The sequence below is a fragment of the Scyliorhinus canicula genome, chromosome 4, assembly GCF_902713615.1.
Source record: "Scyliorhinus canicula chromosome 4, sScyCan1.1, whole genome shotgun sequence".
In the NCBI taxonomy this organism is placed as follows: Eukaryota; Metazoa; Chordata; class Chondrichthyes; order Carcharhiniformes; family Scyliorhinidae; genus Scyliorhinus; species Scyliorhinus canicula.
In genome coordinates this window covers 217,835,959-217,848,772 of record NC_052149.1, presented here as the reverse complement: position 1 = coordinate 217,848,772, position 12,814 = coordinate 217,835,959, and the positions used below count along the sequence as shown (strand labels likewise).

At 47.2% G+C, this 12,814-nt stretch overlaps 1 protein-coding gene across 17 annotated transcripts in view; it reads left to right on the top strand.

The window, feature by feature from the left end:
• The window catches only part of LOC119965371 (teneurin-2-like), a 3,273,255-nt gene that overhangs the window by 99,158 nt on the left and 3,161,283 nt on the right, over positions 1-12,814 (top strand). The window lies entirely within an intron of this gene.

Sequence of the window (12,814 nt, the reverse complement as noted above, 5' to 3'; positions counted from 1 at the left end):
TCTGTCTAGTATAAAACATAGTAGACATCTCATAAACGTGTAAAACATAAGACCTTAAATCTGTAACAAGAAAAGACCATCAAAACCAGTACTGCTATATATTTTGTATGTTAGTCCGTGATAAACTCCATCCCACCTCCTTCATCTGCTGAAGGAAAATTCTGCATAAATAGTCCACGATCCCCAAAGATAATCAAGTGAAATTAAAGCCGATCCATCTGTGCATGTCGACTATTCAACCCTGACTTACCACTGCCATCCACAGACATAATCCCCATCCTCTGCAGTTTATTGCATCCCATGGAGTATTTAGTCATCTCAGTCCAAATATTTCATTATCATTTTCAATTCCGTTCCAAGAAATATACATACTTAATTCCTTTTGAAGGAGTTAATCTGCACAGCATTCCACCATTTTCTTGGGAGCCTGATCCAACAATGCAATGCTCTTGTGAGGAAGGGAATGGGAAGGGTGCACCTCTTTCACCCCAGTCAAAGTCCTCAGTCAACATGCACCCCTCTGCATGGCAGTGCTGCGTATTTGCTTCGGAAAGAACAAAAATAGACAACCAGGTTCATCATTTATTTTTGTTAAATGATTTTTTTTGTGGATCTTGCAGAATCTATTCACAGTGATTTCAGCTTTAATTTCAAACTGCTTTGTTGATCTTCCCACTGTTAAAGCTGGCAGCATGGGGCTCCCTGTTTTCAGATTTCCTTTCAGGAACAAAGCCATATGTCTAAGCGTGATTATAACGCAATTCCATAACCACTCAGTTTATCTTTTTTGCATAATCAACAAAGGAATTCTAATCTGCTTTAAGAATGAGATTGATAATATAATTTGGGCAGGTTGAGTGCAATATTGTAGCCTAATAAGTTTTTGCTTGCAGGATACAGTGCCAATTGGTAGCTTACACGGTTTACAAGTGCTGTGACAGGTTAAGGATTGAGCTCTTTTCAATCAGGACATAGCAGAAAGGAATGTTTTTGATATTGCAAGGAAAAAAGTGCAAGGCAAAAATAATAGAGAGAATATACACTGGAATGTGTTGTATAAAATCATGTTGCAGCCTCAAAGATAACAGAGGGTTAACCAGCCAATTGTACGAGGTATTATGGGTGTAGGATATTGCAAAATCTGAGCATTTTGTCACATTGCCCTCTCTGCTGCCCTCTCTGTTGGGGAGGTGTAAAGAAATGTGTTCAATAATGGCTGCCGGCAGCTGAGCATGTGTTAGTCTTAATACACAACAATGGTCACACAGGGCTTATCTATGGGCGTAATTGAGGATTTCAGATAATTTTGATCAAACTGTTCATGCCATGAGTAATTATAAGGTTGACGTGGATGTGGTGAATTATAAACACTAATAATCCACACTATTGTACAACATGTGTTGAGCCTGTACCTTGTATCAGATCATGTGTAGTTGCGTGGCTCTACCCATAGGGGGAGATGAGGAGCTTGTACTGTGCTCCACCCTTGACTCCGCCCATGGCTCCTCCCCCTAACCAGAAGTATAAAGGTTGCTGTTGTGAGCCTGCCTGCCAGTTCATCAAGAGTTCATCTTGTCACAGGCAGGCTCTGTTGTAAGACGATTAAAACCACTGTTCGCTTCTAACCACGTGTCGCGTGAATTGATGGTCTCATCAGTGGAACAGATAGATACCAAGTGAAGTACTTGTTGGCACCGTTGAAGCAGCTACCAGCGGATTCCGTTAATTCCTGGCTCAGCATGGAGCAAAGGATATTGGCTGGATGCAGAAAACTAGATAACTGATTGTCAGTGTCCCGATCTATGCAGCCAAGATCTATTCTGCCATTCCATTACTATTGCTTCTGAGGATCTGATGAAGATCTGGAACAAATAGGAGTCCGGGGGTCCGGGACGTGATTCTTCGGCAACCGGAGTATCACCGCCAGCCACACGCGCTCGATCGACGTGGCGCCGGTCGGGTGGGCTGTTGAAGGAGGCCCCCGTGGCCATTCTCCACGGTCGACTAGCCGAGTTCCTGCTGGCGTGGTTCTAACAAGGTTCCACCCGGCGGGGGCTCGGACCCGTGGCCGCAGTGGCCATCCAGGTGAGAGGGTGGGGGGACAGACTCCGGGGGGGGGGGCCTCCATGACAGCCAGGCCCGCAATCGGGGGCTGCCAATCGGAGGGCGATTTGGTGGGGCTCTACCTTCTTCCGCGCCGGCCCACTGTGTGGCTCCGCCATGTTGCATGGGCCCGGGGCAGAAGCGGCGACCGCACGCATGCGCGGACCAACGGCTGGCAGTGCAGGGTCGCGTACCGGCGCCTGCGCTGCGTGTAGCACTCCGGCACCATGCTGGACCTCTGTGGGCAACTGAATCACTGGGCCAGGAGGCCTGTTGACCCTGCCGTGAAACACTCCGGTGTTTAGGCCAGTGTCAACACTTAGCTGCCGTATTGCAGAATCCCAGCCAGTATTTTATTAAATTTGGAGGGAATGTGTCATGCTTACAGTCTCATTTCTTAACACAGAAGTATATCCAGCGTATTTTTCATACCCTTCAATGTCACATCTTTGATATGTTGGTTTCCTCTATATGTCCAACACTTCAAGGTCGGGAGAACAGGTTAATTACCTCATAGCCTCCACGTGTTAACACCTACAACTTAATGCTGCTTGGTGTATACTTCCAATCTGAAGACATAATGACTCTTTTACTGAACCAGTCTTAAACAAATTGGTGGCATTGCCCTGTATTTCCTCAGTTAAGTATGACAGGCTGTCTAATAAAACTGATTTCTGACCATAAAATGAGGTAGTAAAACTACACTGGCACAAAATCTTTCATAATAACGTGCCTCAGACTGTTTGCTTTTAAAATAAAAATGGAATTCATGCTTGAGCATACTGTGAAAGCACATGGATTGTTCATAGAATCATAGAATTTACAGTGCAGAAGGAGGCCATTAGGCCCATCGAGTCTGCACCGGCTCCTGGAAAGAGCATCTTCCTAAATCCACACTCCACCCTATTCCTGTAAACCAGTAACCCCACCTAACCTAAGGGTAATTCAGCATGGCCAATGAACCTAGCCTGCACATCTTTGGACTCAGTAAGAAGTCTTACACCACCAGGTTAAAGTCTAACAGGTTTGTTTCCAATCACTAGCTTTCAGAGCGCAGCTCCTTCATCAGGTGAGTGATGAGGTGAGGGGCAGAGTTCTGAAAATATTTTACTCAATGTTGCGCCCAGAAGGCTGTAAGTGTACAAAATTCATCACTCACCTGATGAAGGAGCTGTGCTCCGAATGCAAGGGTGGCATTGCCATGGTGCTAAGCTGGCAGTGCCAAGGTGCCCAGGTGGCAACTGGCATATCAGGGTACCAACCTGCCCAGAGCCCAACCACCTGGGGGCCTCTGACTGCTTGGGAGACCCCCTCCCCAAAGCCATTATGCCTGGTCCATGTTTATGGAAACCAGTGCGAACTCCGGTGTAGACATATTCAAATGAGAGTCACTACTCACTTGTTTCTGCACATCTGGATTCCGCCCATTGAGGGCGCAATCCAGATCGTGATGCCTCACGAGAACGCATTAAATCTCACGAGGCGTACGAGCATCGTAAATCTTGCGAGAGGCCTATCGCGGGTTTTAATGGTCTTGTCATATCTCCGGTCGGGCGCAACAAGGCTGGTAGGTTGCGCCTTATATCTCATATCTCCGACATTCACAGTATTTTGTTTTTATTTCAGGTGGCACAGTGGTGCAGTGCTTAGCAGTGATGCCTCACAGTGCCAGGAAACCGGTTCGGTTCCCACCTTGGGTGACTGCCTGTGTGGAGTTTGCACTTTCTCCATGCATCTGCCTGTGTTTCCTCCGGGTGCTCCGGTTTCCTCCCACAGTCCAAAGATGTGCAGGTTAGGTGGATTGGCCATGCTAAATTGCCCTTTGGGATTAGGTGATAGGGCCTAGGTGCGGTGGTCTTTCAAATAGCCTCGAAGGGCCAAATTACCTCTTTCTGTACTGTAGGAATTCTGTAATTCTGTGATTAATCTGCAATATTCTGTTCTTATGGTCATTGACCAGCTACAAATTTATGGAGCATTCACCCGTTCCTTTCCAAAATGCAGCTGGGATAAAGGCACAGTAAAGGTCATAGTCGTGCAGACAACTGTGATTTACCTTCTGAAAAATCTTTCCACATGGCAGAAGTGTGACAGAAATGGAAGCCACTTTCCTAATGCTGGCTGCTTTCTTCCACAAGTCCTGAAAGACGTGCTGTTAGGTGATTTAGACATTCTGAATTCTCCCTCAGTGTACCCGAACAGGCGCTGGAGTGTGACGACTCAGGGCTTTTCACAGTAACTTCATTGCAGTGTTAATGTAAGCCTACTTGTGACAATAAAGATTATTATTATTATTATTTTTCAGTTGTTGAAGCCACTGTCCTTAATTGGCAAGTGACACATCAGTGCTTCACGAGCGACAAGTATACACTGAAAGTAGGAGAGGTAGTGATCTTCTGAAAGAAGGTCGACCAATTAAAAAAAAAAATCATTGCAGTACAATGAGAACAACTAGTGACAGAGCCACCCTGGAACTTGTTTGCAAATCATGTTGAAGGAGTTCTGTTACGGCATCATTCAAAATTTTAATCCATGAATGAAGGTGAAGAAAAAGCAAAAGAGACAGGTCTTAATGGGTTATTTAAGCTGGAAAGGCACCTGTCAGGCACAAAGCATAGAATTTACAGTTCAGAAAGAGGACATTCGGCCCATCGGGTCTGCATCAGCCCTTGGAAAGAGCACCCAACTTAAGCCCACGCCTCCAGCCTATCCCCGGAATGCCACCAACCTTCTTTTTTGGACACTAAGGGACAATTTAGCACGGCCAATCCACCTAAACTGCACATCTTTGGACTGTGGGAGGAAACTGGAACTTCCAGAGGACACCCACGCAGACACCGGGAGAACATACAACTCGACACAGTCAGTAAGCCGAGGCCGGAATTGAACCCGGGTCCCTGGAACTGTGAAGCAGCAGTGCTAACCACTGTGCCACCATGCCACATACCTTCCTTTGTTTCAAAACTTGCAAATTGAGATACCCAAAGCTTCATACTAATCATTGCAGCCTCAGCTGTAAAGAAAGGGCCCATTGAAAGAGGTGCAGATCGCCTTATGAAGCTGTCAGGAAAGTTTCAAGAACATTCCATAACTTACATTGTCCAACAAGACGAATCATGCACAGAAAGAGTGAGTTGCTATGAAATGCAATAAATACAACACCCCTTTTACCAGTGAAGACCCAATTGAAGGGAGCATGACTCCCTTGCAGAATTTATTTAATTTGAATAGGTGTTTAACCGGTTGGGTGTAGGACAGGCTCAGGGATTGGGCTATTATACAGCCCACTTAATAGCTGTGAAGTCTCGCATTTGGTGAGCTTATACTCAACTGTGCCTGGGTCACATTGTCATGTCCAACATCCAGTGGGGACAGGATGTACGTAAGATGACAATGGTGTCAATTTGAGATTCTGCTTGCAAATCTCGACAGCTAGAACATTCCAGGTGAGAGATCTATTAATTTGCCAAACAATCATTCATTTGGACATCCTCAAATACATGACCTATAATATGATACTTCATGGGCTCAACTGATGGAGTCTGGTCATTTGGAACTGGGCCACAAGTGTGGGTTATGTGGATATAGCTCCCTTGACGTGAGCTTCTAATCTTGGACGATGAATCGGGAACCTGTCAAGCTCTTTGCATAAGAATGCTATGCAATTTTCCTAGAACGAGGAGAGGTTTTCTGGAACTGAGGTAGCCCATGACTGATAAGCAATCATTTACACCATGAGGTAGTCACTTGTCTTCTAAGTTAAAGAATGCTGGAAGTTCAGTTCGCACACTTTCTCACAGCACCTTGGAGCCATGTCGATTTAATCATCAATCTGGATTTACTCAATTCATTGATCAAGAAAGTTGAAATTTTTCCAATCCTCATTGTGATACTGAAGCAGTGAGGGGACAGCACAATGGCACAGTGGTTAGCACTGCTGTCTCACGGCGCCGAGGTCCCAAGTTCGATCCCGGCTCTGGGTCACTGTCCGTCTGGACTTTGCACATTCTCCCCGTGTTTGCGTGGGTTTTGCCCCCACAACCCAAAGATGTGCAGGGTAGGTGAATTGGGCAAGCTAAATTGCCCCTTAATTGGACAAAATGAATTGGTACTTCAAATTTATATTAATAAAATACTGAAGCAGTGAGAACATTTGTTTTGTGTTGCAGATAAAGCTGACTGGAAGTTTTGCTGATATCATATTACTAACGGGCATATTATATACTGCATAGACACCGATAGGATGTACTGCAGAGTTGTCAGGCAGAAGGTTTGGTTTTGCAGCGTGACCTTTCATTTCAGATGAGCTGTGTGGGGAAAGTGGTTCTCTTAACGTGCCCTTCTATCTCACCATGCAAATTCCTGAACACAATTTAATCCTTAGTTCAATTTGGTTTGATTATTATAGTAAATGTTTAAAAATGTAAATCTTCTCCGTCAGTTTCTTCCATTGGGATCATTGGGAAGGTTCACTTTTTGGTCATGGATGTGTTCACAGATATTTGAGGCAAGTCTAAGGCCGTTCTAGCGGCATCACGGCAGGGATCATAATACCAGTAAGGTAAAATCAGATTCCCTCACGGTGCTCAGGACCCGGGTTCGATCCCGGCCCCGGATCACTATCCGTGTGAAGTTTTCCACGTGTCTGTGGGTGGGTCTCACCCCCACAACCCAAAGATGTGCAGGGTAGGTGGATTGGCCATGCTAAATAGCCCCTTAATTGAAAAACAAAATAATTAGGTACTCTAAATTTTTATAAAAAGGCAAAATTAGATTAATTGCAATTAAAGGAGAGAATTAGATGAAAAGGCATTTGGATTGGGTTAAGGGCTGAATCACCATTGACTGACTGAAATCTTGGGGCATGCCTCTCCTTCTGGCGGGACCTTCCGCGCTCACTGAAGTTGATCCCTCGCGGTGAGTTCCCCAGCGGCGGGGCAGGCAAACCAAGTAAAAGCCCATCAGGTTCAGCAGGACTGGAAGAGCCAGTGGCCACTGGCTCTCTGCCCAAAAAAACGGCACTAGAACGGCCTTAGACTTGCCTCAAATATCTGTGAACACATTTGTATTTAACCGGCCTTCATCTTAAGGGTCTCTGTCAGCCTGACTCCCCTGTGCTGGTAAATTCCAGCCCTGCATTTTCTTTTCATAGAATCTCTTCAGTGCAGAAGGAAGCCATCTGACCCTTCATGCCTGCACCGACCCTCTGAAAAAGCACTCTACCAAGTTCCACTCCCCCACCCAACCCGTCTTATCCCCGTAACCTAACCTGCACATCCCTGGACACTACGGGGCAATTTTAACATGGCCAATGCAACTATCATGCACATCTTTGGACTGTGGGAGGAAACCGGAGCACCCGGAGAAAATCTGCGCAGGCACGGGAAGAACATGCAGACTCCACACAGAAACGGCTGAAATTGATCCCGGGTCCCTGTAGCTGTGAGGCAGTTGTGCTCACCACTGTGTCACCATGCCGCCCATCTTTAAAATTACTGTCCACCCAACTTTTAGGGGTTAGATCTGAGGATTTTTGTTCATCCCCTCTCCAATCATTCTTAACCCTCTGCTCTTGATCTCCAGCATCAGTGGAAGAAAGGTGATGTAGCACAATAAGTCATAGACAAGATCTCCTCATCATGATTTTGAGAAGATCTGAGGTGAAGGGAACACTAATATGAAGTTTTATGTTGGGGGTGTGATGCACGATCAATTGCACGAAAGACTCAGATTGGTACAACTGTGGCTTTATTACAGTCAGGTGCGTGGCCTCCGACTGCAGCTGGCAAAATGGCTGATCAGAAGGAGGACACGCATATTTATACGGCTCCTTGTGGGCGGAGCTAGCCGGCAGGGGCTACCGGCGAACCTGTAGTGCAGGTCTTACCTTACATCCCCTAATACAAGTGCACACAGTGTTTCACCACAGGGTGGGTCCCCACCTCCATAAGGTAAAAGCCATGGTGAGCCCACCTGCTTGGCTGGCTCAATCCCCCATCCATTTAACAACTGTCGGCCTTTCATTGGCTTCAGGTGGGACTTCCACTTCCGTTCGAGGATCATACGTGCCTCCGAGAACTGCTGGCTTAGCAAATGGCTGGCGGCTCTCTTGACCCTGCTGGGGGCGGGGGGGGGGGGGGGGGGGTTGTAAATTTCCAGCATAACTGGACAGAAGGATTTTCATAAGTTTGTGGAGCTTGAAAAGAATGAGTTAAATCAGGACATGATATAGCTTGTTTGTTTCTGCCTTAGAAAACAACATTGAAGAGGGGCTGGAGAAAGAATATGTGTGATGGCTTATCTGAAGCTTTAGAGTAAGAAAATTTGAACTATCGACAATGGTATAAATAGTTCTATCGAAAGTTCAACAAACAGCCATTGCCAGACACTTGAATCCCTACCGACTCGCTAAATAGCAAATTCATCAGCTGTTATTGGAAATGTTTCATTGGGTGTGACACAAAAATCTTTATCGAAAACTCTGGCTTTGAAACGTGGAATAGGCATTTAGAATTAAATGCTGATGTCTGTGGATTGAGGCAATAGTCATACAAATGTTATCACTACTATAAAATGTTACCTTTTCTGCAGCAGCTGAATATCACTGGCATAACTATTGCAGTCTTGGATGGGGGATGGTGTGCCTGCTTCCACTTGCTAAATGGACAAGAATGAAAGCAGATTGGCATTGAGTGAGTGGGAAGAATGGCGGTTCAGTTTTGAATGAACAACACAACACTATAAGAAATACGAGCAGAAGTATTGCCCCTCAGAGCTGCTTTGGCAGTCATAAAGATTAATTTGCAGCTCAAATCCACTTTTCTATGCTATTCCTTGATTTCCATAGTGTCCAAAACATGATCTCAATTTTGAATCTACTCAACGACTGGGCATCTGAAGCATATTGAAACCCTCAATGCCCACTGGTGCCCTCTGATCCTTACTTGTATTTGTGGGGATTCACTGAGAGATGGCCTCATTTCTCATTTGCATTGAACGGGGGGGGGGGGGGGGGGGGGGACACAGCACCACTTAGCACTGTGGCGGCACAGTAGCACAGTGATTAGCACTGCTGCTTCACAGCGCCAGGGACCCAGGTTAAATTCCAGCCTCGGGTGATTGTGCACTTTCCGCCTGTCTCTGTGTGGGTTTCCTCCAGGTTCTCCAGTTTCCTCCCATAGTCCAAAGATGTGCAGGATAGGTATATTGGCCATGATAAATTGCCCTTAGTATCCAAAAGGTTAGGTGGGGTTAAAGGGATAAGGTGGAAGCCGAGCCAGGGTGCTTTTTCCAAGGATCAGTGCACACGACATGGGCCAAAAGACCTCCTTCTGCATTGTAGGGAATGATATGATTCTATGATATACCTGGCTGGGACATGATTTCCTGCATTTCACCCTACCTTGGGCAGTGCTTCAATTGCCTTTTCTTCCTTGCACCCTCCAATACCGCTCCCCTCCCCCCCACCCCACCTCTCATCCAAACAATAATATAGCATACCCATGGTATTTTTTACAAAAATATTCCTTTTGCTCTTTCAAGGTCCAAATTACTTGCTAGGCTTGGAACTCATCAGCAGAGCACAGGCGTAGATGTGAAAACTGATACTTTATGATATCATAGAATCCCTATAGAGTACAAGGAGGCCATTTGGCTCAACGGGTCCGCATCAAACTTCCGAAGGAGCATCCTGCCCAGGCCACATTCCTTGCCCGGAATCCTGTAAACCCATCTAATCTCTGAACACTAAGGGTCAATTTAGCATGGCCTAGTGTTGCTCGTTCTGGGTGAATGTGCTTAACACTCAATTTGGCTCTGTTTCGTTACTTAGTTTTGGAGTCGCCAGGTATCATTAAGATACCGCCACAAGTTTCAAGGTCAAGTTCAAAGCAATAAAACCATACACCAATTAGTAAGTTCAAACAAGACACGTTTATTATATTACAATAATCTACTAATCATGCATATAAACTATAAGACTAGGCTAATCCTACCGCTAATAGGCCAAATACTTAGCTGGGCAAGGGGACTGCCGGATCAGGGAACAACGGCTTCTAGCTTTGTCTTGGGTCCGCAGGCTTCCAGTGGTTATGGTCTAAAGGGGTCAGGAGTGTCTATTCCCGTAGCGTGCGTTGTGACACTTACTTGTTGACGGCTGCTTTTCCAGACCTCTCCTCCACAAGGTTCTTCTGCTGCAACGGTGTTCTGCTGTGAGGGCTGGCTGGTCAAGGAGAGGCTGGCAGAGAGAGCGAGCTGGGGTCGCGGTCTCTGCTTTATACTCCTCTCAGGGTCTTGCGCACACCTGGGCAGACCCTCTATACACTCGCAATCGATTGGGTCCCTTCCCAATCGATTGATTTGAATTCCCCAATAGCGGGGCAGTTGCTCGATCACTGGGGCGGTTCTTGGGACTCATTGTTTTGGGCTTCTTTGGCGCCGAAAAGTCTGGCCTTCCATTCAATGTATCGGTTAGTGCTAACTTGTGTCTTTTGTGCCTGGGGATCACCCGGTATCGCCTCATTAATATGCTAACTGTTTCTTTTCACAGCGTTGCCTGGTTTCAGCAACAGCCAAACTGGTTTCTGCAGCAGTCCAAATATACAAGCGCTCTGCAAGCTGCTTGTTTTTTACAACCTGTCCAATTTTCCCTGCATTCCTTGCAATCTTCCATTTTGTGTTTGGACAGTGGTCACCCCAGGGGGCTACTCTAGGCTACATGAGGCAGCAGTGCTAACCACTGCGCCACCGTGCCGCCCATTAATTGTCAACTTTATGTTGTCTAACTTGTAAAAGGTGGGCAGAAGCTCTTCCCCTTTCATGGTGACCAAGAAACTGCTAGAAGTGGTGGAGACACAACATAATCCATTCTTCCTTGTTTCCGCAGTGGTTTTGCCAGATAGCTACCAAAATTGCAGAGCCACACCGGTTAAAACAAAATAAATTGTGCACCAGAGTTTTTAAACATTCCTGCTGTCAGGAGACTGTCTAATGGACGCCTAACCACGCCTGCAAAGAAGGAAAGGAAACCAGAAATAAGGTCATATTGGTACAATCATGTGTCTTTGAGCTGTCATGTAATGATGGAGGTCAGGGGTTAGATTTCATGCCTATTCAGTTTTTACTCTGTAAGAGTGTGGCCAAGGGAGACAGAGGCAGATGGAAATAAATCGTTATTCTTCCTTCAGGTTTGCAACCGTTAGCATTGTGGTAGTCGGTATTAGAGGTATTACGGTACCCTGAATAATGCTGTAAGACCATTGGTGTGGGAGATACCTGAGACTGCTGTTTCATTGGTTAAGCCTGCCTGCTGTTTGTGCCCAGTAAGGCGGAGTATAAGAGCCTGTGTCTCCCCAGCAGCTGCCTTCTGTCCCTCCGCTGCTGGGGGAAACATCTAGTGCAATAAAGCCTTCAATTGTCTCCAATCTCACTTCTGGAGTTATTGATCGTTCATCAATTTATTACACTAGATTTTAAAGAATAGAGCTCCGAATCAAGCTGGAGTGTCTGCAAGCCCCCATGCGGAAAACGCAGCAGCAACGTTCAAACACTGGCTGGCGTGTTTCAATGGGTATCTCAGGACTGGCCCACAGAGGAATAGAAATTGCAAGTTCTGCACTCAAGAGTGAGCCCAGAAATTTACACCCTCATCGAGGACGCGGACGATTTCGAGGCTGCGATGAATCAGCTAAAAGGACACTATATTCGCCCTGTAAACCAGGTTTATGCCCAACTTCTACTAGCGACTAGTCGCAAAATCCCTGGGGAATCGCTGGAGGAGTTCTACCGCGCATCCTAGTGTTAGGGAGGAACTGGAACTGCCCGCACGTTTCGGCCAACGACCACACAGAATCTTTGATCCGGGACGCATTTGTTGCAGGTATGCTGTCCTCCCAAATCTGCCAACAATTGCTGGAGAAAGAGACACTTGGCCTCAAGGAGGTACGGGCCCTTGCTAGCTCCCTAGATGTGGCCTCCTAAAACGCCCGCGCTTACCGCCCCGACCGCGCGGCAGCCCCTTGGGCAGCATGGAATCCCCCCGTGGCCGGCTCCGAGGCATACCCCAATCTCCCCACAAACTTGTGCTGCGAGACTGCCAGGCAACCCTGTGGGGCCCCGCCGCTACTTTTGCAGGCAAGCCAAGCACCCCCGACAGCACTGCCCGGCCCGCTCATTCATCTGCAAAGGGTGTGGCAAAAAGGGCCATTTCGTGGCAGTATGCCAGGCCCGGGCGGTCGCTGCGGTCTCCGGAGGCGAATCGGGACCGCCATCACAACCCTCTCCACGAGCCATGTGCAGCCAGCGGGCGCCGCCATCTTCCTACTCCCGAGCCACATGCGGCCTCCGGGCACCACCATCTTGCCCCTTGGACACCACGTGCGATGGATGGGCGCCGTAACCTTGTGCACCCCCAGCCATGTGCGACCAGTGGGCGCCGCCATCTTGATGGACTCTCAGGACCCCGACTCAGATGACCGCACACTGCCCGAGGAAAATCTCCAACTTCTGCCACGACTTGCCTCGGTGATCCTGGACCAGTCTCGGCCCCGAACGCTCTCGACTGCAACGACGATCGTGCTCATCAACAGGCATGAAACATCCTGTCTGATCAACTCTGGGAGCACAGAAGCTTCATACACCCCAACACGGGAAGGCGCTGTTCTCTTCCCATCCACCCAGTTAACCAAAAAATCTCCCTGGCCTCCGGGTCTCA